We start from the raw sequence: 24,242 nt of genomic DNA, 5'->3' as shown, positions 1-24,242 counted from the left end.
ACATGAGTCGCAACATGCAATGAAGGCGGCTATGTCCCTCTTCATACCGTGCCACCAAAATCTTTCCTGAATATCCTTATACATTTTGGTTCCTCCAGGGTGGATCGAATATGGAGTGGTGTGTGCTTCAGCTAAAATTTGTTGTTTAAGGTCTTCTATGTTTGGCACGCATAGCCTTTCTCCGTACCATAATATTTCTTCATTGTCTATGACGAATTCCGAGGCCTTGCCCATACTCAACTTTCTTTTAATTCCTTCAATGCTGGGGTGACCGGACTGAGCCTCTTTAATTTTCTCCACAAGGTGTGGTTGTATTTCCAAGTTTGATATGGTGCCTTCTGCTACCATTATCAAGTTGAGCTTGGCATATTCTTGATGGAATTCGGGCCTCAAGCTGTGCAGATAGTTCCCGTCGGAGCTGGGGTTCCGACTCAGGGCATCGGCCACTACGTTTGCTTTCCCTGGATGGTAATGGATACCAACATCATAATCCTTTACCAATTCCAACCAGCGGCGTTGCCGTAAATTTAGTTCTGGCTGCGTAAAAATGTATTTGAGGCTTTTGTGATCCGTATACATTTCACATCGATTCCCAAGTAGGAAATGCCTCCATTCCTTGAGTGCATGAATAACTGCTGCCATTTCTAAGTCATGAGTGGGATAATTTTCCTCGTGCTTGCGAAGTTGCCTTGAAGCGTAGGCGACAACCTTGCCTTCTTGCATCAACACGCATCCGAGACCCTTTCTGGACGCGTCACAAAATACTTCAAAATTCTTGTGTATATCGGGTACAATTAATACCGGTGCTGTTGTTAATTTCCGCTTTAGCTCTTGGAAACTTTTCTCGCAGGCTTCTGTCCACTCAAACTTCTTATCTTTCTTGAGTAACTGTGTCATAGGCTTGGATATGGTGGAAAATCCTTCAATAAATCTGCGGTAATATCCTGCCATTCCCAAGAAACTTCGTATGTCCGTTACGCTGGCTGGTGACTTCCAGTCAAGTACGGCCTTGACTTTCTCTGGGTCCACTGCTATACCGTCTTGAGTCAGCATGTGGCCTAGAAAACCTACTTGTCTTAGCCAAAATTCGCACTTGCTGAACTTGGCATACAATTGGTGTTTCCTTAGCTCTCCTAGTACAATCCTGAGATGTTCTGCGTGCTCTTCTGGTGTTTTGGAGTATACCAGAATATCGTCGATGAATACCACGACGAATTTGTCCATAAACTTCATAAATACTTTGTTCATGAGGTGAACAAAATATGCTGGGGCGTTAGTTAATCCAAATGGCATCACTGTGAACTCGTACCGTCCATATCTGGAGGTGAAGGCTGTTTTGGGGATATCTTCCGTTCATACCTTCAATTGATGGTATCCTGACCTTAAGTCAATTTTTGAGAATACCTTGGCCTGAGCAAGTTGATCAAACAAATCATTTATCCTTGGCATCGGGTATTTGTTTTTGACTGTGACCATGTTAAGTGCTCGATAGTCAATACACAATCTCAGCGTTCCATCCTTCTTCTTGGCAAATAAAATTGGTGATCCCCAAGGTGAGGAGCTGGCTCGAATGTATCCTTTTTCCAGTAATTCCTTTATTTGCTTCTTCAATTCGATCAACTCGGATGGTGCCATTCTGTATGGTTTCTTGTATATGGGGGTGGTTCCTGGTGCTAGCTCAATGCGGAATTCTATTTCTCGGTCTGGTGGCATGCCTGGCAGCTCTTCAGGGAATACATCTGGAAATTCACACACTACTGGAACCTTGTTTAGCTCAGAAACGTCCACCTTATTTAATCTCGGTTGCCGGGGTCTTTTTCCTTCCTTGGCTGATACTCTTATTGTCTTCCCTTGGTGATGTGTGAGAATCACGGTCCTGTTGAAACGGTCGATAAAACCTTTATTGGTGGTTAGCCAATCCATCCCTAGGATGACATCCAGTCCTTTATTTTCCAATACAATAAGATTTGTGTAAAACTCCAATCCTTCAAACTCAATGACCACATTCTGACAGTAATTCTGAGAAACTTGCTGAATCCCGGGGGACTTGATGATTATGGATTTCTCCAAAGGAAGCATCGAAAAATTATTTTGCAAAGCAAAACTTTTCGAGATGAAAGAGTGAGAAGCTCCAGAATCAAACAAAACCATTGCAGGTATTGTGTTGACAGGAAACGTACCGAGTACGATATCTGGAGCATTTTGTGCCTCCTCTTTGGTTACGTGGTTCAGATGACCCTTCCTGTGGTTATTGTTGGGATTGAAATTGTTTAGCTTGGGCGCTGAATTATTGCCGCCGTTGTTCGGCTTTGGGGTTGAGTTCCTTGGCTTGGGGCACTGTTTGGCATAATGCCCTTCTTCTCCACAAGCGTAACAAGTAACGCCGGGGCGATAGGTGAATTCCTTGTCCCTTGCATGAAAATTCTTGATTGGGCGTGAGACATTGGATGAGAATTTGGGTGTCCCACCCTTTTTAAAATCTGTCTTGCTTCGGTGATTGCGAGTGTGATTAGTCTGGTCCCTTTTTCGCTTGCGGATATCTTCCAGACTGCGTCTCTCATTTTCCAGAGTAATGGCCTTGTCCACCAGTGTTTTAAAATCAGGAAAAGTGTGCACGACCAGTTGGCATTTAAGCACGGGCGCCAGACCGTCAAGGAATTTCTCCATCTTCTTGATTTCAGTCATACGCTCCTCATTGGCGTAGCGGGATAATAGGGTAAATTGACTGTTGTAATCTGACACTGTCATGTTCCTTTGTTTGAGGTCATCGAATTCTCTCTTCTTGATTTTCATAATACTCTTAGGAATATGTGCACCACGGAAACCTTCCTTGAAATCATCCCAGGTTATGTCATTTTCGTTGGGATGCATGTGCAGAAAATTCTCCCACCACGATGCGGCTGCTCCTGTGAGATAGTGTGGAGCATATAGTACTTTCTCGAGATTTGAACACTTTGCAATAATTAATTTCCTCTCCATATATCGAAGCCAGTCCTCGGCTTCAAGAGGCTTGTCAGTGTGAGAAAATGTTTGAGGACGTGTCTTCTGTAGCTCAGACAACTTGGAATGTTGCTGATACTGTCCATGATGATTCCCCATGTTGATGACTTGGTTCATCATCTCGCGATGTTGTTGCTGACTCTGTTCATAAAGGTGGCACATTTGTGAAAGTGCCGATTCACTGCCTTGTTGGCTTGACTGTCCCTGAGTGAACTCATTGCTGGTTTGAGTATCATGAATTTCCTCTGGTGGAGTTGGCATGGAACGTGTCCAAGGACGAGACATTTTTCACTCTGGGAAAATATTTTTGTAACACTCATAAGAAAAACGGAAAGAGTCGCAAAACAAAACCATAAATGCATAAAGCTGGCAGATAAAATTAAATACCCAAGCTTACTTAAGAAAAACAAATCGACTTGCGCACGGAGAAGGACTGCTCATTACATATCTTACATGCGGGCGGTAATTATACAGTACATCACTCAGGATATGCGTACATAATCCTGACATGTTATTTAGGCTAGTGCACTTCTCCAGATCCTACATGATGCGCAAACAGGCTACTTCTCACAACCTATGTACATATCTTACAAAGCGGTACAATACACGGCAGCTAAGCGTACTCAGGCAGAGATGTTGACGACCTCCTTTGCCCTGCCGAGGGCGAGGCGTAGCGAGGTTGGGGACTCGACTTCCTCCTCGCTAATGGGCTCCATACGTGTAGTGTTGCGCAGAGCGGACGGAGCGGTTGCCAGGGGCGGAGCAACACGTATAGGAGTGGGCGCGAAGGTTGGTGTAGTGCGCGCTGGAGTGGGTGCCATGACTTGGTTAAATTCCTCGGTAGAAGGCAGGCGACGAGTAGGCGTAAAAGATGCTGATGACGAGACAAAAGTCAGTGGCGGAGCGATGGGTAGGAGCTCCCTCCTGTTGGCAGTACAGCCATGGACTGAGTCCATGCGGGTAGCTACGAAGTCGTCCACCAGGTTGTCGAAGGCTGCCTCCAGGGCCCGGAGATACTCAATGAGCATCTCAAAAGCCTCGTCTCGTTCTCCTCTGGGCAGGAGTATGTGTAGTGACAGGTGTAAGGCACATGGCACGGAAGATAACGGTAACGACGAGTCTTCATCACGGGAAGGACATCCCTGAGACGAGCTATCGCCTCGCGGGCTGCCATCTGCATAGCATGCCTCTCCGTAGGCATGGCTCTTCCCACGAACCGGAAGCGGCGTAACTCACCACGCCCTCCCCTGAACTGCACCGCGGCCTGGTGCATGGTCAGACTATCGTTGACTCGGTGCTGGCAGAGTGTGAAGACTGGGCGCACGGATGGCCCCATCGCGACCTGAACGATGAAAGAAAGAAGCTTGACGAACCCATCGGGCACGTTGGCGTAGGTCTGAGACTCGCAGCTGTTGTCGGCCATCTACAAAAGTAGGCAAAAATTCTGCAGGGTCAGATCATAAATTTATGCTGACTGACAGAAAATGACTACAATTGCAAAAACATAAAATAGCTCTGTCATGCTAATAACTAATTAGCGATCGCACCTAGTGGCTTCCTACAGTCAGCCTGGCTCTGGTACCAAGCTTGTCACGACCGGTTTTCCAATAAAAATATTTATTGATAAACCAGTCTTTTGAGTCCAGTATGAGAGAAATCCTCCTCACTGGTAGACAATTTCTTGATACAATAAGCCAGTAGCATAAAATATATTACAGGGTTGAACTGCGGTTGCTCAACCAAATTATTACAAGCACGCCAATAATTATACATAATGGCGGACAGGACACAGTGGTGTGGAGACATACTACTGACTCAAGGATAGGGTGGTGGTGGAAAAACACAGCGGGAAGGGAAATACAAGACTCTAAGTATATCATTTCATCGAACGTCGAGGTGAGGCTCGATAAATTTATTTGGTAGCGGAAGCGGATATAAAACAGTGACCAAATCCAGGGTCGCACGAGACTGACTGGGACTCCTCTAAGTGTCGGACTCGCTATCGAACTCTTCATCCATGAGATCGCCTTCGTCAGCATCTGGCCAAATCAACAAGCCAGTGAGTACTTTGAAAGTACTCGCAAGACAGTTCAGACGTAAGATATAACAAATGCGTGCATGGATGCAACATGATTAATTCCTCAATGCACAATAAATAAAATTGGCATAACGGGGTAAGTAAAAAGGGAAACGGCGGTAGTCCGCCTGAAATCCCACAGAACATAAATAAGGACCGATCGGGTGTCTGAAGCGACGCCTCGAAAGGTGAACAAATAAAAATAAGGAAATGATGCCATAGTCGGGCGTCTTAGCGACACCACATAAAGGGCTTTAAAAGAAATACCACAGTCGGGCGTCTGAGCGACGCCACATAAAGGGCTTTAAAAGAAATACCACAGTCGGGCGTCTGAGCGACGCCACATAAAGGGCTTTAAAAGAAATACCACAGTCGGGCGTCTGAGCGACGCCACATAAAGGGCTTTAAAAGAAATGCCACAGTCGAACGTCTGAGCGACATCGCAGAAAGGGCTTTAAAAGAAATGCCACAGTCGAACGTCTGAGCGACATCGCAGAAAGGGCTTTAAAAGAAATGCCACAGTCGGACGTCTAAGCGACGTCGCAGAAAGGGCTTTAAAATTCACAAGTAAATAATACTCATAATAAACATTTAATCCATGAGAATAAACGGGTTAGTCCATCCACAGGAATAATCATTCAACCGGACTTAGCACTCATGCGATTCACCGGAGTCTCTGTCATCAAAACTGACAATTGATTAGGATAAGATGGAACGAAATTGGACATGGAATAGATGATTTGGAGGAATATATGACTCTGCAGAGTTTGTACAAAATTTTTCCCACAGCCAACGGATTCCCGTAGTCACGAAGGACTAGTTCCGTTTACGGTATTTCGGAAGAAAACATAGCTAACCGGTACACACCCATCCTACCTCTCTATGCTAGGAATCACCCTAGACATCGTCCAAGAAAAACTTTTGAGACGGGGAGATCACAATCTCAAATAGCATGGGATCAAATTTATATACGCGCGCTCTAAGGGGTGCCCCCCTCTCGGTCCCAACCGGAAACACCAATGCCCCTTGACCGGATGACTGGCTTTAATCCAGGGCCATGGAACCATCATCACGGCCTCTCCTCTTTGGTGTGCACCATGAAAGCGGTTTGCAACTTACTAAACCATATTCCTTGCGGAAAACATGTGGTAGTACAAGGAAGGAAATGATAGGTGCTGGACCGAAATGGTTTGACACTGAAGTCACATAGTCTAGCGTAAGACTAGCATGCTACAACACTGCCATCGTACCCATCCTCATGCCAACACATGGCCATTCATATTCATAGTCATCCACGTATGGATCATCGAACTCACTTACCTCATTATCACATAAAATAACGTTCATCGGTATGCTCACCAACATGCCATGAAACTAACTAAATGCAAATCATGCCAAGACACTCATCATATCAAAAGTTCAAACATGCTTGCCTGGTTCAGAGTAGTCGGAGCCTAGCTCGGTGAAGTTCGCGGCTCCGTCACCTCCTTCGGTATCTACGGTATAAAGAAAATATATGCGCTATCGTAAATACCAAGGAGTGCACATAAAGTAAACCAAATATTTTTCAAATAAATCTGATAAAAAACTAGACAAAATTTTAAAGAGAACAGAAAAAGAATCAATCAAAAATACTTTTCTGATTAAAAGTTATAAGGGTTTTTGTCCAGGGACTTATCTGTAATGAAACAGAAGATTTCCAGGGGCTAGTTTATAAAAACAGAAAACGCTTCGGTAGCGACTACGCCAGCCCAAAGAGAAAACGCATTCTGCCCGAAGGCGCTTCCAGAAAACGATTCGAAAGAGAGAGCAGAGAGGCTGACGGTGGGGTCCCACCCGTCAGGTTCAAATGTTCAAACGGGGCGGCAGAGTTCGCCGGCGCCCGAGAGCCGCGGTGGTCGCCGGCGGCGATCCACGGCGAGGCAGAGAGATCGGAGGGTACCTCCGTGCTCAGGGCACCCTTCCGCGTCAGTTGATGGTGGTGGAGTCGGTCGGCGAGCACCACGTCGACGGCGAGCTTTGGTCTGGCGGACGGCGGCTCGGGTGGTCGAGGGGCTCGTCGGAGAGGGCTGCAAAGGTTAAATTGAAGAGGGGGTTATGCTCCTGGCAGCTAGAGAGGGTAACGAATGGGGTTTGAGCGCCGGAGATGGCCTCACCAGAACGAATTGGGCTGGAGGCCGAGGCGGGGCGAGGCGGCCGGAGCTGGGGGAGGAGACCTCCTCGAGGTCCCCGTAGTGGCCTGGCGGGGTGTTGGTGAGAAGTGGAGGTGCTGCGTGCACGAGAGTGAGCTCGGGGCCCCTTTATATAGGCGGTCCGAGGCGGTTGCCGTGAACGAGGATCACCGGCGAGTGATTACGGTGGCGCAGTGCTCGGTCGGGGTGGTTAGGGGGTCGAGCATCATCACGGAGGTTCAATGGGTCCGTTTTGGTGCTAAACTGGCCGGGGTTTGGGTGTTAAGGGCGAGCTCGACGGAACGGGGATGGCGCGGGCCCGTCGGCGGCGGAGAGCGCGTTCCGTGCTTGCCGGCCACGGTGGCTGTGCCACGGGCGTGCGCTGGCGTGCATGAGGCCACGCGGAGAGCCAGGGAGCGATGGGCGGCGCGGAACGGCGTTCTGCCGTGGTGTGCCTCCTGTCGGCCGCCACGGGAGGTCCCGACGCCGCAGAAGACGCCGGCGAGGGCGGGCCAGCGTGCTACCGACGCCAGGAAGGCTCCACGCATGCATGTGAAGCTTCGAACAAGAGGAAGAGGCGGCGAGGAACATGCCAAGGGTACTGTGGCCGCGTGACTGAAACTGACGGACGGAAGATGACACTGAAACTGAATTTTCTGAACTTTGAACAGTAACAGTGCCCACAAGGTGTTCGACAGAATGAAATTGGCCTCTGGCGATTTTTTCCTTGAGCTGATTTTTGGTGGAGTGGCTTCTCCTTGCTCAAGTAGGCTGCATGATTTTTGGTGGAATTTTTGGAGCAGTGTGGATATGAATTTCACCAAATTTGGCAAATCTGGTCCAAACTTGTAGAGACTGTATTTTGAAAAATTTGAAAAGAGGAGGAGTGGATCAAGATGGTTCTAGGTTGTGGGTTCAAAGGACAATCCAGGAGAATTGGTTTGAGGTCAAAACTCAAATGAAAAAGTGTACTTGCTTTGAAAATCCCTCAGGCTCCAAATAATTTTCAGAATTGATTTGAGAGGGAAAAGTAATTAGAATAAAATCCAAAACCAGTTTGGATTAGTTGGGACAGAGAACTTAGGTTGATCACAAGGGGGAGGGGAGGTTTTGGAGGGGTTTTATCTCATGGGCAAAAATACAAAGCCAAGGGTGGCTTCAAAGATATGAAAATCCCAAATTTTCATAGAGCTTCACTTTAAAATAACACAAATTAAAACTCCCAAAAAAATATTTTTTTTAGAGGGAACCAACAGAGAAGAAGTTTGCAAAAGATCAACCACCAAAGTTTGAAAGAAAAAAAAAATCCTTGCCAAGGCAAAAGGAAGTTTTTAAGAGGAAGGTTTTTCTGAAAAAGAAAAATTTTAAAAAGTCTCTCCTCAAAACCACAAAGTTTTTGATAAAAACCAAATAAAAATTTTGGAGTGTCACAATATCATCCAACCCATCACCGTCCAGCAAGCCTACGATGGAATTACTCACGCAGGGCGGTGAGCATCATGAAATTGGTGATGGAGGATGGTTGATGATGACGACGGCGACGAATCCCCCTCTCCGAAGCCCCGAACGGACTCCTGATCAGCCCTCCCGAGAGAGTTTAGGGCTTGGCGGTGGCTCCGTATGATAAAACGCGATGAAACTTTCTCTCTGATGTTTTTCTCCGCGAGACGGAATATATGGAGTTGGAGTTGAGGTCGGCGGAGCCTCAGGGGGCCCACGAGATAGGGGGCGCGCCCAGGGGGGTGGGCACGCCCCCACCCTCGTGGACAGGGTGTGGGCCCCCTGGTCTTGATTCTTGCGCCAGTATTTTTTATATTTTCCAAAAAGTGCCTCCGTGGATTTTCAAGACATTCCGAGAAGTTTTGTTTTCTACACATAAAACAACATCATGGCAGTTCTGCTGAAAACAGCGTCAGTCCGGGTTAGTTTCATTCAAATCATGCAAGTTAGAGTCGAAAACAAGGGCAAAAGTTTTTGGAAAAGTAGATACGTTGGAGACGTATCAAGCTTCTTATTCATTAGTTGCAATAAAATTGAGCAACATCAAGGTCGGTTGTGAAGCTCCTGGAATGTTCAACTATAATTTGGATATCATTTGTGCAGTTCAACTAAGATCAAGCGTGAAATGTATGTCTCTGTTTGCAAAAAAAAAGGTGGAAAGGAGGGTGACAAACAAGTGATGAAACATACATCAAATGAAAAGAAGCATGTTCCTTATCTGTATGGCAATCCTACAAGGACAATAGCAATTTCTAAAGCAGCAGCATTGCTAGATATTAGTGTGGGCATTAGGATTAACTATGACAACCGTTAAATACGACATTACTTTCATGGTGCCATTGTTTCATTTTACCAGCAACATTACATTAAGAGCTGCTACAGAGTCGGTATTTGGGCATGGGAGAGTAGGCGAACCAGGACAGTTGCATTTCTAACGAAAAGAAGCAACTTATCTTAATGGGAAATTTACCAGGACATGAAAAAAAGTGCCATTGATTCATATTACTAGCGGCATTACATTGAAAACAACATTGGTTTAACATGTCCTTACTTTTAGCAGTGCGACTGCTACATTTTACCAGTGGCATTACATAAGAGTGGCTCGGGTCAACAAACATCAGAACATGATATCTGGGTTGGTCCCATTTTTGTTCGGTATAGCCACTTATACTGTTTAAGGCTAGCAAATCTAGTGCTGGACTTACTCTGTTGACTTGACCCCCAGTCCCCACTTTCTTTCCTTTTTCAACCAATAGATCGGGTTTATATTGAGTTTGTACCGTGTTTCCCTTTATTTCCCTATTAGACCTAGAGACTAGTTGCATGGCCAGTCTCTGTTACTTTTCACCCCCATTATTTCCTCGTTCGACCAAGTCATAGATTCAGGTAAAAAATCTTCCCAACCCCCACCCCCACCCTATTTCTTCCTTGTTTTAACAAAGTAGTACTAGATTCGAGTGCATGAACTAGTTTTACCTCTTAACAGTAAAAATTTAGGTGGCTTTCGAACAACCAATCGATCTTATCTACGAGGGGGTCTGAGAAATAGTAAAAGATACAAATGCAGCGACGTTAGGAGCTCGAGAAGTAGGGCAAGACCGGTTTTGAAAGAAGTTATACCCGAGGGTCGCCTAGATGTCGCTAGGTGGGCGGCGGGAGGCCGGATCTGCCCACACTACGACAGCGAGGAAGAAGGGGTCGGAGGCCCTCCCTAGCCAGCGGTGCTTGGGAGAGAATGGCAAGGCACGCTGATCGGGACGCGCCGGTAGTGGGTAAGAGCCGTTTCCGAGGACGACCGCGTGAATGTTGCACCTTCTTACCTTCCCCGGCAGAGAGGATCCGGCTGGATCTGTGACCATCGGTGAGCAGAGAGAGAGAGAGTGAGTGTGGCCACCACTGTCATGTTTAGATCTGGAGAGGACGAGACAGTGTGAAGAGAGCAACACTAGCAAGCAAGCGCGGAGGCTCCTACCTATATAGTGGAGTACTACTAGTTTTCTTTTGTCTACCGGAGCCGGCTTGACCTCGTCAATGACTGTCGAGAAGTCTTCATTCATGTGCCCCGGAGGCGCAGTTGTCGTTTTGATCTAAAGCACCGGATTATATCATATAACACGAAAAAATGCCACATGACAAGAAACCATAACCTCACTGCCCAAAGGAGACAACATGAATCCCGACGGAGAAACTAGACGAGGATCAAAGCTCAAATTAAAGATAAACTCGTAGAAAAGGGGTCCATCGATAGATGTCCTAATTAACCTATCCGACTTGACCTAGATGGCAGCCGAGTAGTCTTTGTGCATGTGCCTCCCATGACTAGCGCCTTGGAGGAACTCGGTTGTCGCTGTTTAACCCTCGCAGTGATTCGAAGCACATGACACCTAATTTTGCGAGATGACAAGAAACCTTTTTTTAGATTTCTCACTAGAACTATAGCCCTGTACAACACAGACTGCACGATATGTAGACGACAACCAATCCAGGCGTGTCTGCTAGAGTCTGGTCACATGCATGTACGAATTGATCTTCCATGTCATGTAGGGATCGTCAAGGCACCAAAGTCTGTACAACACTTCTCTAGTACTATCGCTCGTCTCTCTCTTCTATTAACTCACCCGACTTGTGGGACCGGGGAGTGTGCCTATGGTCGGTTCTCAATTGCGGTCCCACATGTGTGTGCCAATGCAATATGATGCGTGTTCCATTTGGAGAGCGGCGTGCCAGACCGACCGACCGTCTGGGGTGCGACGCGAACGCGATGGGCGTGTTGTATACTCCGTACATGTGTACCGCCATTTTCTTGAGGCTTCGATCCATGGCGCAATCCATGGATACAAAATTAGTATATGGTACTATTTAAAAGTCGAGGGCGGGGTGAGGGAGTCCTGGACTAGGGGGTGTCCAGACAGCCGGACTATCATTATCCGTCGGACTCCAAGACTACGAAGATAGAAGATTGAAGACTCCGGCTCGTGTCCGGATGGTACTTTCCTTGGCGTGGAAGGCAAGCTTGGCAATACGGATATGAAGATCTCCTACCATTGTAACCGACTCTGTGTAACACTAGCCTTCTCCGGTGTCTATATAAACCGGAGGGCTTTAGTCCGTAGGACAACATACATTACAACAATCATACCATAGGCTAGCTTCTAGGGTTTAGCCTCCTTGATCTCGTGGTAGATCTACTCTTGTACTACCCATATCATCAATATTAATCAAGCAGGACGTAGGGTTTTACCTCCATCGAGAGGGCCTGAACCTGGGTAAAACATTGTGTCCCTTGTCTCCTGTTACCATCCGCCTAGATGCACAGTTCGGGACCCCCTACCCGAGATCCGCCGGTTTTGACACCGACATTGGTGCTTTCATTGAGAGTTCCTCTATGTCGTCACCAATAGAGCGGATGCCTCCACCCGTCTTCAAAGACAGTGTTTTCGCCGGAGGGGCCTTGGCCGCCGGCCAAACTATCCGGCTTGGTGGTTTTCTCATGACCGCCTGTCCGGCCGCCGCTTCGGCAATGACTTCTCAAGTCGTCGGAAGCAATCTTCACGTCAGCCCTAAAGCTGCCGAACAGTTGGATCCAATAGAGCTCTCGTCTGTTAACGAGCTCTTGGATCGCATCGCCGCCCTGGGAGTCGCTACGGACTACAACCGGATTGGGCTTAAAACCGATCTGAGAGAGATTAACTCTCCCCAGGCCACCCACCACGTTGCAGTGGTAGAGGAGCAACACGGCAACTCTTTGCCTGTGTTGAAAACAATTCGTGTCCGGATTCCCGAACCCTCCATGCCGGATTCCCGCGGAAGGACGGACTTCGATCGAGCATTGAACTTAAAATCATGCATCGCCCCAGACTCGCTGGATTGTCTCCAGCAAACCAAGCTTCCGAATTCGGAAACCCCTCGGCCTTTGAGCCCCAAGATGGGCAGGGATCCGGATTTTATTCCACCCACCCGCCCAGACATATGCGATATATCTCTAATACGGCAAGAGCCTTCAGAAATAGTACATCATTACTGGGCCAGATTCCTCCTGGTTATGGACAGGATAAAGGACTGCCGAGAGGAAAACACAATCTCAATCTTCTGCAATAACTGCACGGACAAGGGAATCCTAAATGCCATTGATCATCGCAGAATTACGCGCTTCACCGATCTGGCGTCCATAGTACGAAAGTACTGTGCGATGGAAAGTTTCCGGAAAATTGAAAATCAATTTTGGGATAATCCGGCCCCAAACCCAGTCCGTAGTAAAAGGGCGCCTTACACTCAGGCCCCAGATGCAAAAACGAAAAAACAGAAACCCAATAAGGGAAACGGAACCGTACTGGAGGGATGGCTCAATGGACCCTGTAAACTTCATAGCACAGAGGGAGCCGTCCCAACACATAGCCTTCGGGCATGTTGGATATTACGGCAGGTGGCCAAAAGTGGCGAGGAACTTCTAGTTCTAGGAAACCACTCCAACAATACCAGCACGGTATCAACGGTCTTTGAGACCTTCGCATCAAACAATATGCGAAAGCGAACAATCCGCGGACTCGCCGAAGTCTACCAAGTAGCAACAGCAAATCCATGGAGTGACACAACCATTACCTTCAACGCCAGTGACGAGCCTAAATTCCGAACAACCAGAGCACCAGCTGCACTGGTACTTAGTCCCATAGTGTCGGCTTTCGACTGACAAAAGTCCTCATGGATGGCGGCAGCGGACTAAACCTCATTTACGAAGAAACTCTGCGAAAAATGGAAATCGATTGGAGCCGTATTGAGCGAAGCAGCACAACCTTTAGAGGAATAATCCCTAGCCGGGAAGCACGCTGCACCGGAAAAATCACACTCGATGTGGTGTTCGGCTCTCCGGACAATTACAAATCCGAAGAAATCACGTTCCAGGTGGCCCCGTTCAGCAGCGGGTATCACGCCATATTAGGACGAGAGGCATTCACAATTTTTCAAGCAGTACCTCATTACGGGTACATGAAGCTCAAAATGCCTGGGCCGAGTGGAATAATCACTCTCGCCAGTGATCCGGACATAGCACTCCGCGCCGAAAACAAGACAGCCGCACTAGCCCTCGAGGCACTATCCGAAGCCTTAGCGGCAGAGGAACTCACCGCGCTTCGCTCTACGGTGAACAGGGACGATGTGATACTCGATAAAAGATCCAAGTCCACCTCCTTCAAACCAGCAGATGAAATAACAAAATTCTAGGTCCATCCAACGGACCCAACAAAGACGGCCTCCATTGGGGCACAATTGAACCCCGAAGTAGACGCCGCACTGCGCGAATTTCTTCGGGAAAATTGGGATATCTTCGCTTGGCATCCTTCGGACATGCCCAGAATCCCGCGCAGGTTGGCAGAACACAGCCTAAACATCCTAAAAGGATTCAAGCCAGTCAAACAGGCTCTTCGGCGATTTTCCGAACCCAAAAGACAGGCAATGGGAGAAGAGCTAGCCAAACTATTGGAAGCCGGATTCATTAAAGATATCAAACATCCGGACTGGCTAGCAAATCTGGTGATGGTACCAAAGAAGGATAAATTCTGGCGCCTTTGCGTCGATTTTAAAGACCTCAATAAGGCCTGCCCAAAGGATCCCTTCCCTCTCCCCCGCATCGACCAAATTATCGATGCCACAGCAGGGCACGATTCGTTGTGCTTCCTGGACGCATACTCTGGCTATCATCAAATCAAGATGGCGGAAGCAGACCAAGCCGCAACGGCATTCATCACTCCATATGGACCATTCTGCTTCAACACGATGCCCTTCGGACTTAAAAACGCCGGCGCAACATATCAGCGCATGATTCAAACATGTCTGGCCACCCAGATCGGCAAAACAGTCGAGGCATACGTAGACGACGTAGTCGTCAAAACAAAACACGTCGAAACTCTAGTAGACGATTTGAGGCTCACATTCCAAAACCTTAGAGCATATGACATAAAGCTGAATTCGGAAAAATGTGTTTTCGGCGTACCAGCCGGAAAGCTGTTGGGCTTCATTGTATCTGGTAGAGGAATTGAAGCAAATCCGGCCAAAATCCGAGCTCTGTCACAGTTGGATATTCCAAAGGATCTCAAACAAATACAAAAATTAACAGGATGCGTGGCAGCCTTAAGCCGCTTTATCTCCCGTCTAGGAGAAAAGGCGCTGCCCCTTTATCGCCTCCTCAGGCGCACCGAACACTTTGAGTGGACGGATGCTGCCACTGCCGGACTCGAAGAAATAAAGGCCATACTGGCAAAAAATCCGGTCTTGGCTGCGCCCACTCTGGGCGAACCAATGTTGTTGTACATCGCAGCAACACATCAAGTCGTAAGCGCGGTCCTCGTCGTCGAACGAGAGACAGAAGGGCATAAATTCCCTCTTCAAAAACCAGTGTATTATGTATCCACTGTGTTAACCCCTTGCAAATCCCGTTACCCGCACTATCAGAAGATAGCATATGCGGTGTTCATGGCGTCTCGAAAGCTCCGGCACTACTTTCAAGAGTGTTCGATAACAGTGGCCTCCGAAGTACCACTCAATGACATTATAAATAACCGCGACACAACGGGCAGAATTGCAAAATGGGCCATTGAGCTCCTACCATTCGACATAACTTACAAACCTCGACGAGCTATAAAGTCACAAGTTTTAGCTGACTTCGTCACCGAATGGACTGAAGCCGAACTCCCTAAAGAGTACGGCGCATACTCCAATTGGACTATGCATTTCGACGGCTCCAAAATGTTGGTCAGACTGGGGGCTGGCGTCGTACTGACGTCCCCAACAGGAGACACAGTCCAGTATGTACTTCAAATAATGTACACGGACTCTGACAATGCAGCCGAATACGAGGCCCTGTTACATGGTCTCCGGATGGCGGTCTCCATGGGCATTCAACGCCTAGAGGTGCGCGGGGATTCGAACCTTGCAATATCCCAAATAAACGGAGACTTCAACGCCAAGGATCCGAAAATGGCAGCATATCGCAACGCTGTCCTAAAAATGTCAGCTCGGTTTGAAGGACTTGAATTCCATCACATAGCCCGAGATAATAACCAAGCGGCCGACGTCTTGGCACGCATCGGCGCGAAACGTGATGCTGTCCCTCCGAATATCTTCCTGGAACGACTCTTCAAGCCATCCATACTATGGGAAGAGGAGTCTGGTAGCGATAAAACGGAAAGAACTGCATCAATCGATGATTCGGCAGACGACATAACACATTCAGCCCACGTTATAATGGCAGTAATCGCCGCGTGGACAGAACCTTTCCTAGCCTACTTACTTAGGCAGGAACTTCCCGAAGACCAAAACGAGGCCCGCTGCATAGTCCGGCGATCAAAAGCCTACAAGGTCCATGAGGGAGAACTTTATAAGAAAAGCACAACCGGAGTCCTTCAAAGGTGTATCTCCGAAGAGGAAGGGCGAAACCTCCTGGCTGAAATTCATGCCGGACTAGGCGAACACCACGCAGCAGCCCGGGCCCTTGTAGGAAAGGCATTCCGTACAGGATTTTATTAGCCGACGGCTCGGGCAGACGCACAAGACTTGGTCCAGTGATGCGTTGGTTGTCAGCTCTTTGCTAATCAGAGCCATATGCCACCCACCGCCCTCAAAACCATACCCATTACCTGGCCGTTCGTGGTCTGGGGGCTTGACATGGTCGGACCCCTTAAATGGGGAACCCACAAGCAAAGGTACCTATTGGTCATGGTTGATAAATTCACCAAATGGATAGAGGCCAAACCAGTTAAAACGGCAGAGTCCGGACCAGTGATAGACTTTATATCAGGGGTGGTACACCGTTACGGAGTCCCCCACAGCATCATCACCGACAACGGCACAAACTTCACAGCCGACGAGGTTAAGTCATGGTGCAAAAATGTGGGCATCAAGCTCGACTATGCTTCAGTTTATCACCCTCAAACCAACGGTCAAGTGGAAAGAGCAAATGGTCTAATAATGAGCGGCATTAAACCCAGATTAGTGAGGTCACTTACTAAATCCGACACACAATGGGTCGAGGAGCTCGACTCCGTACTCTGGGGGCTGCGGACAACGCCTAACCGTACTACCGGATTCACACCATTTTTATGGTATACGACGCAGAGGCAGTCTTGCCCTGTGACATTATTCATGACTCACCTCGAGTGCGCATGTATGAGGAAAGAGAAGCCGAGCTCGATCGGCAGGACAGCTTGGACACATTGGAGGAAGAATGTGACGTTGCGAAGGCACGTTCCGCATTCTATCAGCAGCAGGCCCGAAGATATCAAAGCAGAGAAGTACGGGCCAAGACTTACAACGTTGGTGAACTAGTTCTACGCCTGCCGGACAAGAAAAAGGACAAGCTCAAGCCCAAATGGGGGGGCCCCTTCATTATCGATCAAGTACTGACTGGCGGAGCATACCGTCTGCGAAATGCGTCGGGTAACCGACTCGAGCCGAACCCATGGAACGCAGCCCGCCTCCGAAGATTCTATGCCTAGCGCCGGACTAAGTGTTAGTCCCCTTCCCCAGTCCAAAATTTTACACTTCGGTTGTCTTTTGTTTCTCTTTTTTATCCTTTTTATTTGAAAGCCCTTATGGGCCCATTTCCGCATTCTTTGCATACGCATGATGTGCCATCCGCACTCATTATTCCTGGGGGCTTCTTTTACAGAAGCTCAATTATACGGGTTTCATACCCAGCACATGTGTCAAGCTTCCACATGTACCTTTTACTCGCCATTATATGCATCGATATGACTTAAGTTTTGGCCAAGCTGGGTTGCCTGGCTCCTGTGCTTACCCCTACGTTCCCGATTGTTCGGCTAGGAGGTAAAGGGAGCACCTCTGCGATTGTTACTGTCGGGTCAGCCGGATGTGTACCTCAGACTGGGTGAAGCCGAAAGCTAGCGTTCTTAAGGGAATATTCGGTCGGTGATTTAAAAGATGACTTTTTTTACCTATTTTCTATATCTGCCCCCAGATGTTTTACTGCTCTCTTTGCAGTCCGGACATGCACTTTAGGGCATGCCTCCCAGCGAAAGGAACCCTTAACGGAACTATTCTCCCTGGAAGATGTTTCTTACTAACCATGTAATATAACATAACTAGTTGGGCACTGGTCTGATAAAGCACTAATGACCCCTACGCCTAGTCTCCATGCATACCACAGTTGTGTCTCAACCACAGAGGTATTCGGACACACTCCGGACTCTAGGGTCCCGAGGTTGAAGCGAAAAGGTCGGCAAAGACAAACGATCTACAATCCGGCTAGAAGGCATTTCACATGTCATTTCAAAGGATAACATACATTGTCAAATTTACTGATTGTATTCCTCCTCAATCCCGTCTAACAGGCTGTCTAGTTTACAGTCCCGTTGGGAAAATTTAGCAGCCAACTCTACTTGGCTGTACACTAAACTCACAGGGATCTCCTTCCCATCGGGCCCCACCGGTCCAACTTCGGCCATGTGGTTGGGATCCGCCTTCTTGTACCGCGTCTTCACCATGGCCCAAGCCTCCCTGGCACCTTGACGGCAAGCCGAAATCTTCCACAAACGGAAGTGCTGCCGCACTCCTTGCAGCTTCTCCGCAAGCTCCCCGAGGCCCTCGGGTAGGGTGAGGGCTGGCCATAAAGCCTGAACGACGCCGCTCATTACCTGCCGAACTCGTTCGAGTAGCTGCAACAGTTCGGGAAGTTGATCACCCGTTGATATGGGCATCTCCTCTGCAGGACGACCCGTGAGTATACCTACAAGACAAATCATGTCAAAATACTTCCTCGCCGAACTCTTCTTTTCAAAAGAGTCCGCTCAAGCACTTACTATAAATGCCGCGACGAAGACGCTGATTCTCCTTAACGGAGCCGGACAGCTCGGCCTGAACGCCTTTCAGCTCTTCTCCGAGCTTGGCGTTGGCATCCTGGAGCTTGTTCCTTTCCTGCTGAACCCTATTCAGCACACTCTCGCCAGCCTTTAGCTGGCGCAGCAATGCTTGCCTGTCCGGATCTTGTCCGGTGGTACCTGCAATGTCATTATTAGACTTGCGCGCACGCCACACAGCGCTTATGTTTATTAATAAAAATGTGTTACCAGGAGGGGTCTTCGCATCTCCTCCTGCGGCAGCAAGTGCGGCCTCTAGTTGGGCCTTGCAATCTTGCAGCTCCCGGGACAGCTGGGCATTCTTCTCGGTAAGTGCCTGCATTTTCAAATGATCCTTAAATCAGTTTGCATAAACTACTTTAAGTCTCGGGGGCTACTGGTATATAACCATTGAAATTCCCTTACCTGTGTGTCTTTCACATACTGCTCCGTGGCTCTGGTAAAACCATCTTGAGCGGCACGGAGATGCGCGTCCCCTGCGTTAAAGGCATCCAATGCCTCAGGGGAAAAGCACGCTTCACGAAATACTGTCCGGCGGCACCTATGGTTCATGGCGCTCTCCACCTCAGACTTGGTGGCGGACAGTCTGTCGGTATCCTCCGTTGGAGAAGGATCCGGCTCGCGTCTTGCGCTTGCCTCCCCCTCCAGGCCGGGCGCTGGAGCCTGGCCGGTGTTGGTCGGATCGGCAATTCCTGTGCTCGCAGTCCGGCGAGCGCTTTTTCTCCTACAAGGATAATGAGCTCTCAGGCGTTTCCTCGGAACATTGCTATGAAAATTGAAATACGAGCTATACCTTTGCGGCGACGTTTCCGTCCGCACTGCGCTCCTTTTCCGCCTGCTAGTTCGGACTGGCCTCTGTTGGTCAGCCGCCGCGGGCTCGGCTTCCTGCCATAAAGGCGCTTCCTGCAAAATACCATCGTTCGCGAAGGTCAGAAATGGGCAGGGAAGAGATACCGGTGTCCGGGCTTCGGTCGCGGTCACCTGGGAAGCCGGACTTAGTCCGGGGTAGTCCGCCGTGATGGCGACCAGAGCATTGTCTATGCTGAGCTGGTGATACACCCCGTCGATCAGCTCCACCTCGATGTCAGGGTCCTCTTCGGAGGCCGGATCCAGGGACCCTTCTGGATCCTCGGGTTGCAGAGCAGGACTCACCATGTCCTCCACAGTCCGTCGTAGATCCTGCGCCGAAGACATAATGTAAGAAGCTTAAACTTCGAAAGCATGGGTAGAGCCCTTCAAGGTGTTCACTTACCCATCCTCTAGGGTTGATCATGGAAAACCCATTCAAAGGGTTCGTTCGAAGGAAGTCCTCCTTCTCCCCCTTGTACAAGCCGGACAGGATCTTTACCAGATCCTCGGTTGAATCCGGCCCTTTGCGGCCGTGCCGGGTGGCATCGTCTTCCCCGTTGAAATCCCACATGGGGTGGCCTCTGTATTGTAGTGGCTGCAGCCCTCGCTTGATGCATGTCGCCATGACTCCGGTCATGGTCAAGCCAAAATGAGCCATTAATCTTATACGGCCCATCAAATAATGGACGCTCTTGTCTTCCTCCAATCGGGGGCTCCGCGGGCGCCAGCTGAGGCGTTTCTTCAAGGGAGCAGCACTAAACTCCGGGAGGCCGATCCGGACTGGGTCTGGCAGCGGAGCGTCTCCTATATAAAACCACTCCGAGGGCCAGTCTTCGGACGCCTTCTTGGGAGTACCGGATAGGTATCCGGTCCCGGTGATGCGCCATATTTCGGCGCCGCCCACTTGATATATGGACCCCTCATGAGAACGGGGTACGAGGCAAAACAGCCTCTTCCACAATACAAAATGGGGCTCGATGCCCAGGAATAGCTCACAAAGAGCTATGTAGCCCGCGATATGCAGGACAGAGGCGGGCGTGGGGTGGTGGAGCTGGAGTCCGTAGAACTTCAGGAGCCCGCGGAGGAACGGATGTATTGGAAATCCGAGCCCCCTTATCAGATAGGGGACAAAGCATACTCGCTCCCCCTTATTGGGGCTTGGAGTGTCCTCCGCCTGCCTCCCACCTTGATAAGTAACCAGTCCGGCCCGGACTAGGACCATGAAGGCCGGAGGGAGAAATCCCTCCGTTTGGAGCTTCACTAGCTCGTTGTGCGAAATAGAGCACCTCCTCCAATTCCCCGGCGGTGGGCTGGGAGAGCGTGAAGAAGAGCCGCATCGACGATCCATGATGGAATGGATTTCTAGGTCAAAGGCGCTTCGATGGAGTATTCGCGGGAGGAAGACAGTGCGGTTTGGATCTGGATTCTTGCCTCTTTTGTAGGCGGACGGCTCACACAATTAGGGGGTGAAATGCAAAAGACACCCTGGCTTTTCGCATTCGTGCAACGCGTGGAAGAGGGCCATTATTTGGCATAGAAGCCAAGGAACACAGTATTCGAGATGAAGCCGGACACTATTCGGCTGGTACATGGAATTTGAAGGGAGAACCCGCCTTGCAACGCCGAAGACTATGAACGCGCTGGACTTATCGTCATTGAAGCCTGGTTCGGGGGCTACTGAGGGAGTCCTGGACTAGGGGGTGTCCAGACAGCCGGACTATCATTATTCGCCGGACTCCAAGACTACGAAGATAGAAGATTGAAGACTCCGGCTAGTGTCCGGATGGTACTTTCCTTGGCGTGGAAGGCAAGCTTGGCAATACGGATATGAAGATCTCCTACCATTGTAACCGACTCTGTGTAACCCTAGCCTCCTCCGGTGTCTATATAAACCGGAGGGCTTTAGTCCGTAGGACAACATACATTACAACAATCATACAATAGGCTAGCTTCTAGGGTTTAGCCTCCTTGATCTTGTGGTAGATCTACTCTTGTACTACCCATATCATCAATATTAATCAAGCAGGACGTAGGGTTTTACCTCCATCGAGAGGGCCCGAACCTGGGTAAAACATTGTGTCCCTTGTCTCCTGTTACCATCCGCCTAGACGCACAGTTCGGGACCCCCTACCCGAGATCCACCGGTTTTGACACCGACACGGGGCTTTTCCCGTGCGGTAGGCGGGGCAGTTCCACCTAGTCGGTTCGACAGCACGCAAGAAGATGAGGGAGTAGGCTGCTGCAAATGTAGGGCTGTGTGATTTGACAGCGAGTTACTGCTGGACAGGTGGGGCCCCGTGATTTGACTTGCCATTATCATTTTAACTGCAGCGCTACGACCGGCGTGAGTCTCCCGATTCCTGACTACCTCCATACAGGTGCCTCTCCTGATGCTCCACCATGTAGAGGCTGGCTCTTGCATGAGAGCCCACTCCTCCACTTTCTCCTTGCCTCTTTGCCCCACATATGCAAAAATTCCATGTAAAGCGGGCTTATAGCCCACTATTGTACTTGATCCTACAGGTGCTAAGCCTGCCACATAGGCACAAAGTCTGATGTGGCAAGTTAATTAAGAAGAGAGAGACTAGTTTGGTGACCCTAGGAAGAAACGGTGCTAAGCGCATGTACCTAGATGAAGCAAACTTAGCAACAAAAAACTAAGCACCTATGCATTGGGGACTTGAGTGGCTAAGCCATTTAATGCCCATAGCACCTCATCTAAGCACCATTTCATTGGAAGAGGTCACTCCTTGGCAAATGCAATAAACTACGAAGAAAGAGATAGAGAGAAGTAAACAAAAAATACTTTTATAGCTAACCTTTCTGTAGTATGAGTGACTAAGTGATGACTATGTATGACATGCCAACATCAGATAGCCTAATGCACCGTGTTAAATCTCCAAGGGCGCGACCGCGCGAGCGAGGTGACGGTCGTGGTAGGCGCGACCATGATACGGGCTGCTGGCAGCCCTTGGATCTGAGATCGAACGATCGCATGCTAAGTTGCTGAAAAATTTGCAGAATAACCCTCCAGGATAGGATATTCACCCATAGTTCTAGAATCACGCCATGCAACCGTTCGATCTCAGATCCAAGGGCTCTCAGAAGCCCGTATCATGGGAGAATTGAAAGCTTCGTATCACCTGTAATTTTCTCGATGCTTGACATGACATCGAAAGCCATTTAATTGGGCGTCGAGTAGACATGACATCTCATTGGGCCCCCATAGTACTGTGCATGAATCCATTTATACACCAGGAAAGCCACTACCCTGCGGCTCGCACGCCCCACTCAGCAATTTTACAATTGAAAAACCGTTGGCAGTTCGCTCCTACTTGTTCCCGGACGTCCTTCAACATCACAATAGTTCGCTCCTAGTCGTCCTGTCCTTTCACATTATGGCAGTTCCACTAATCCTAACCCTCCTCCCAAATCCATGGCATCCCAAATCTTCATGATCGGCGGTGAGTACAAGGTTAGAACCATCACCGGCGATGAGTTCGACGTCATCTACACCTGTTCTTCCGTGATAGTGAAAGGATGCCTTGATCGCTTCAGACGCATGTTCGAAAACTCAAATGATGAGTGGGTCGCTGGGCTAGATGTTCAATACACCATAGTCCTGGGAAAATGGAAGAATCTAAAGGAGGAAGAGAAGAAGAAGCCCGCTGTGATCCAGGTTTGTGTGCATGACTTATGCTTGGTCTACCACATATGCCATGCCGACGTCGAGTGCGAGGAATTTAAGAACTTCCTCAAGTGCGGCCGAGTCAAATTCGTTACTGTAGACTTTACGAACGATGAAAGAGTCCTGGATCGGATAGGCCTCGTTGTAGGCAACTCCTTCGACCTCCAGAAGAATGGGCTGGTGTCCTCCCGTGATCAGCCTTCACTGCTGACCCTGGCAGGAGCCATGGTTCATCCTTCATACGATAAGCTGAAGAAACCTTTGCGCACGTTTCATCGTGCATGACAGTGGAATGTACTACATATAGACCACATCCACTATGTTGCAATGGATGGCTACCTTTGTTTCAATATCTACAAGGGTTGGATGAAGAGCAAGAGCCAAGTGTGCGGTTCAAGCAAAGAAGTATTGGCCAAGAGGAAGATGGACAAGGACGAAGTCGAGGACGTGGATGAGGACTCCAAGTAAGGTGGCAGTGTCGTTGCTCATGGTGGTTCTAATGCAGTGTCTATCGGATTAGTTATTTAGTTTAATTTCAGGTATGCTTAGTTTAATTTGAGGGGTGTGTTGTGCTGAGCCCCCAGCAGAACTATGTTATGTTTCTTCTCGTTACTTTAACTCTTCAGTACGTACATACTAGTATTTCTTACAGTTCATGTTTTAGTTGGTATAGTACTACGACTACCACTCGTTTCTTCACTTTACATACGTACAATATATGGCCAACATCATATAGCCAGTAGTTTAGTTGTCAAAGAATTTCATGGTGCTTAGTTTTGTCAAAGAATTTTAGGGTGCTTAGTTTTATTTGAGGGGTGTGTTGTGCTGAACACCATTATTGTGACTCAAATCTCTGTTGCCATGTTATAATGACATAAATACCTATGGACCAACATGCCAGCTCTCCCTCTATCTCACTACAGTAAAATAAAGTGTGGGCCCTACTTGTTCCCAGCAGCGTTCTTATTTTCCTGTAAAATTGTTCGCTTGGTTACTCCTGACAAGCGGGGCCACACTTATCATTGTGAGAATCGGCTTATTTTTGTCATGTAACATGGTCAACGGGTTTGACGTGAAAATCACAATGTGCA

The sequence above is a fragment of the Triticum aestivum genome, chromosome 5B (assembly GCF_018294505.1).
Source record: "Triticum aestivum cultivar Chinese Spring chromosome 5B, IWGSC CS RefSeq v2.1, whole genome shotgun sequence".
NCBI classification, from domain to species: Eukaryota; Viridiplantae; Streptophyta; class Magnoliopsida; order Poales; family Poaceae; genus Triticum; species Triticum aestivum.
The sequence above is the reverse complement of the archived record's forward strand: the minus strand, read 5'-3'. Positions refer to the sequence as shown.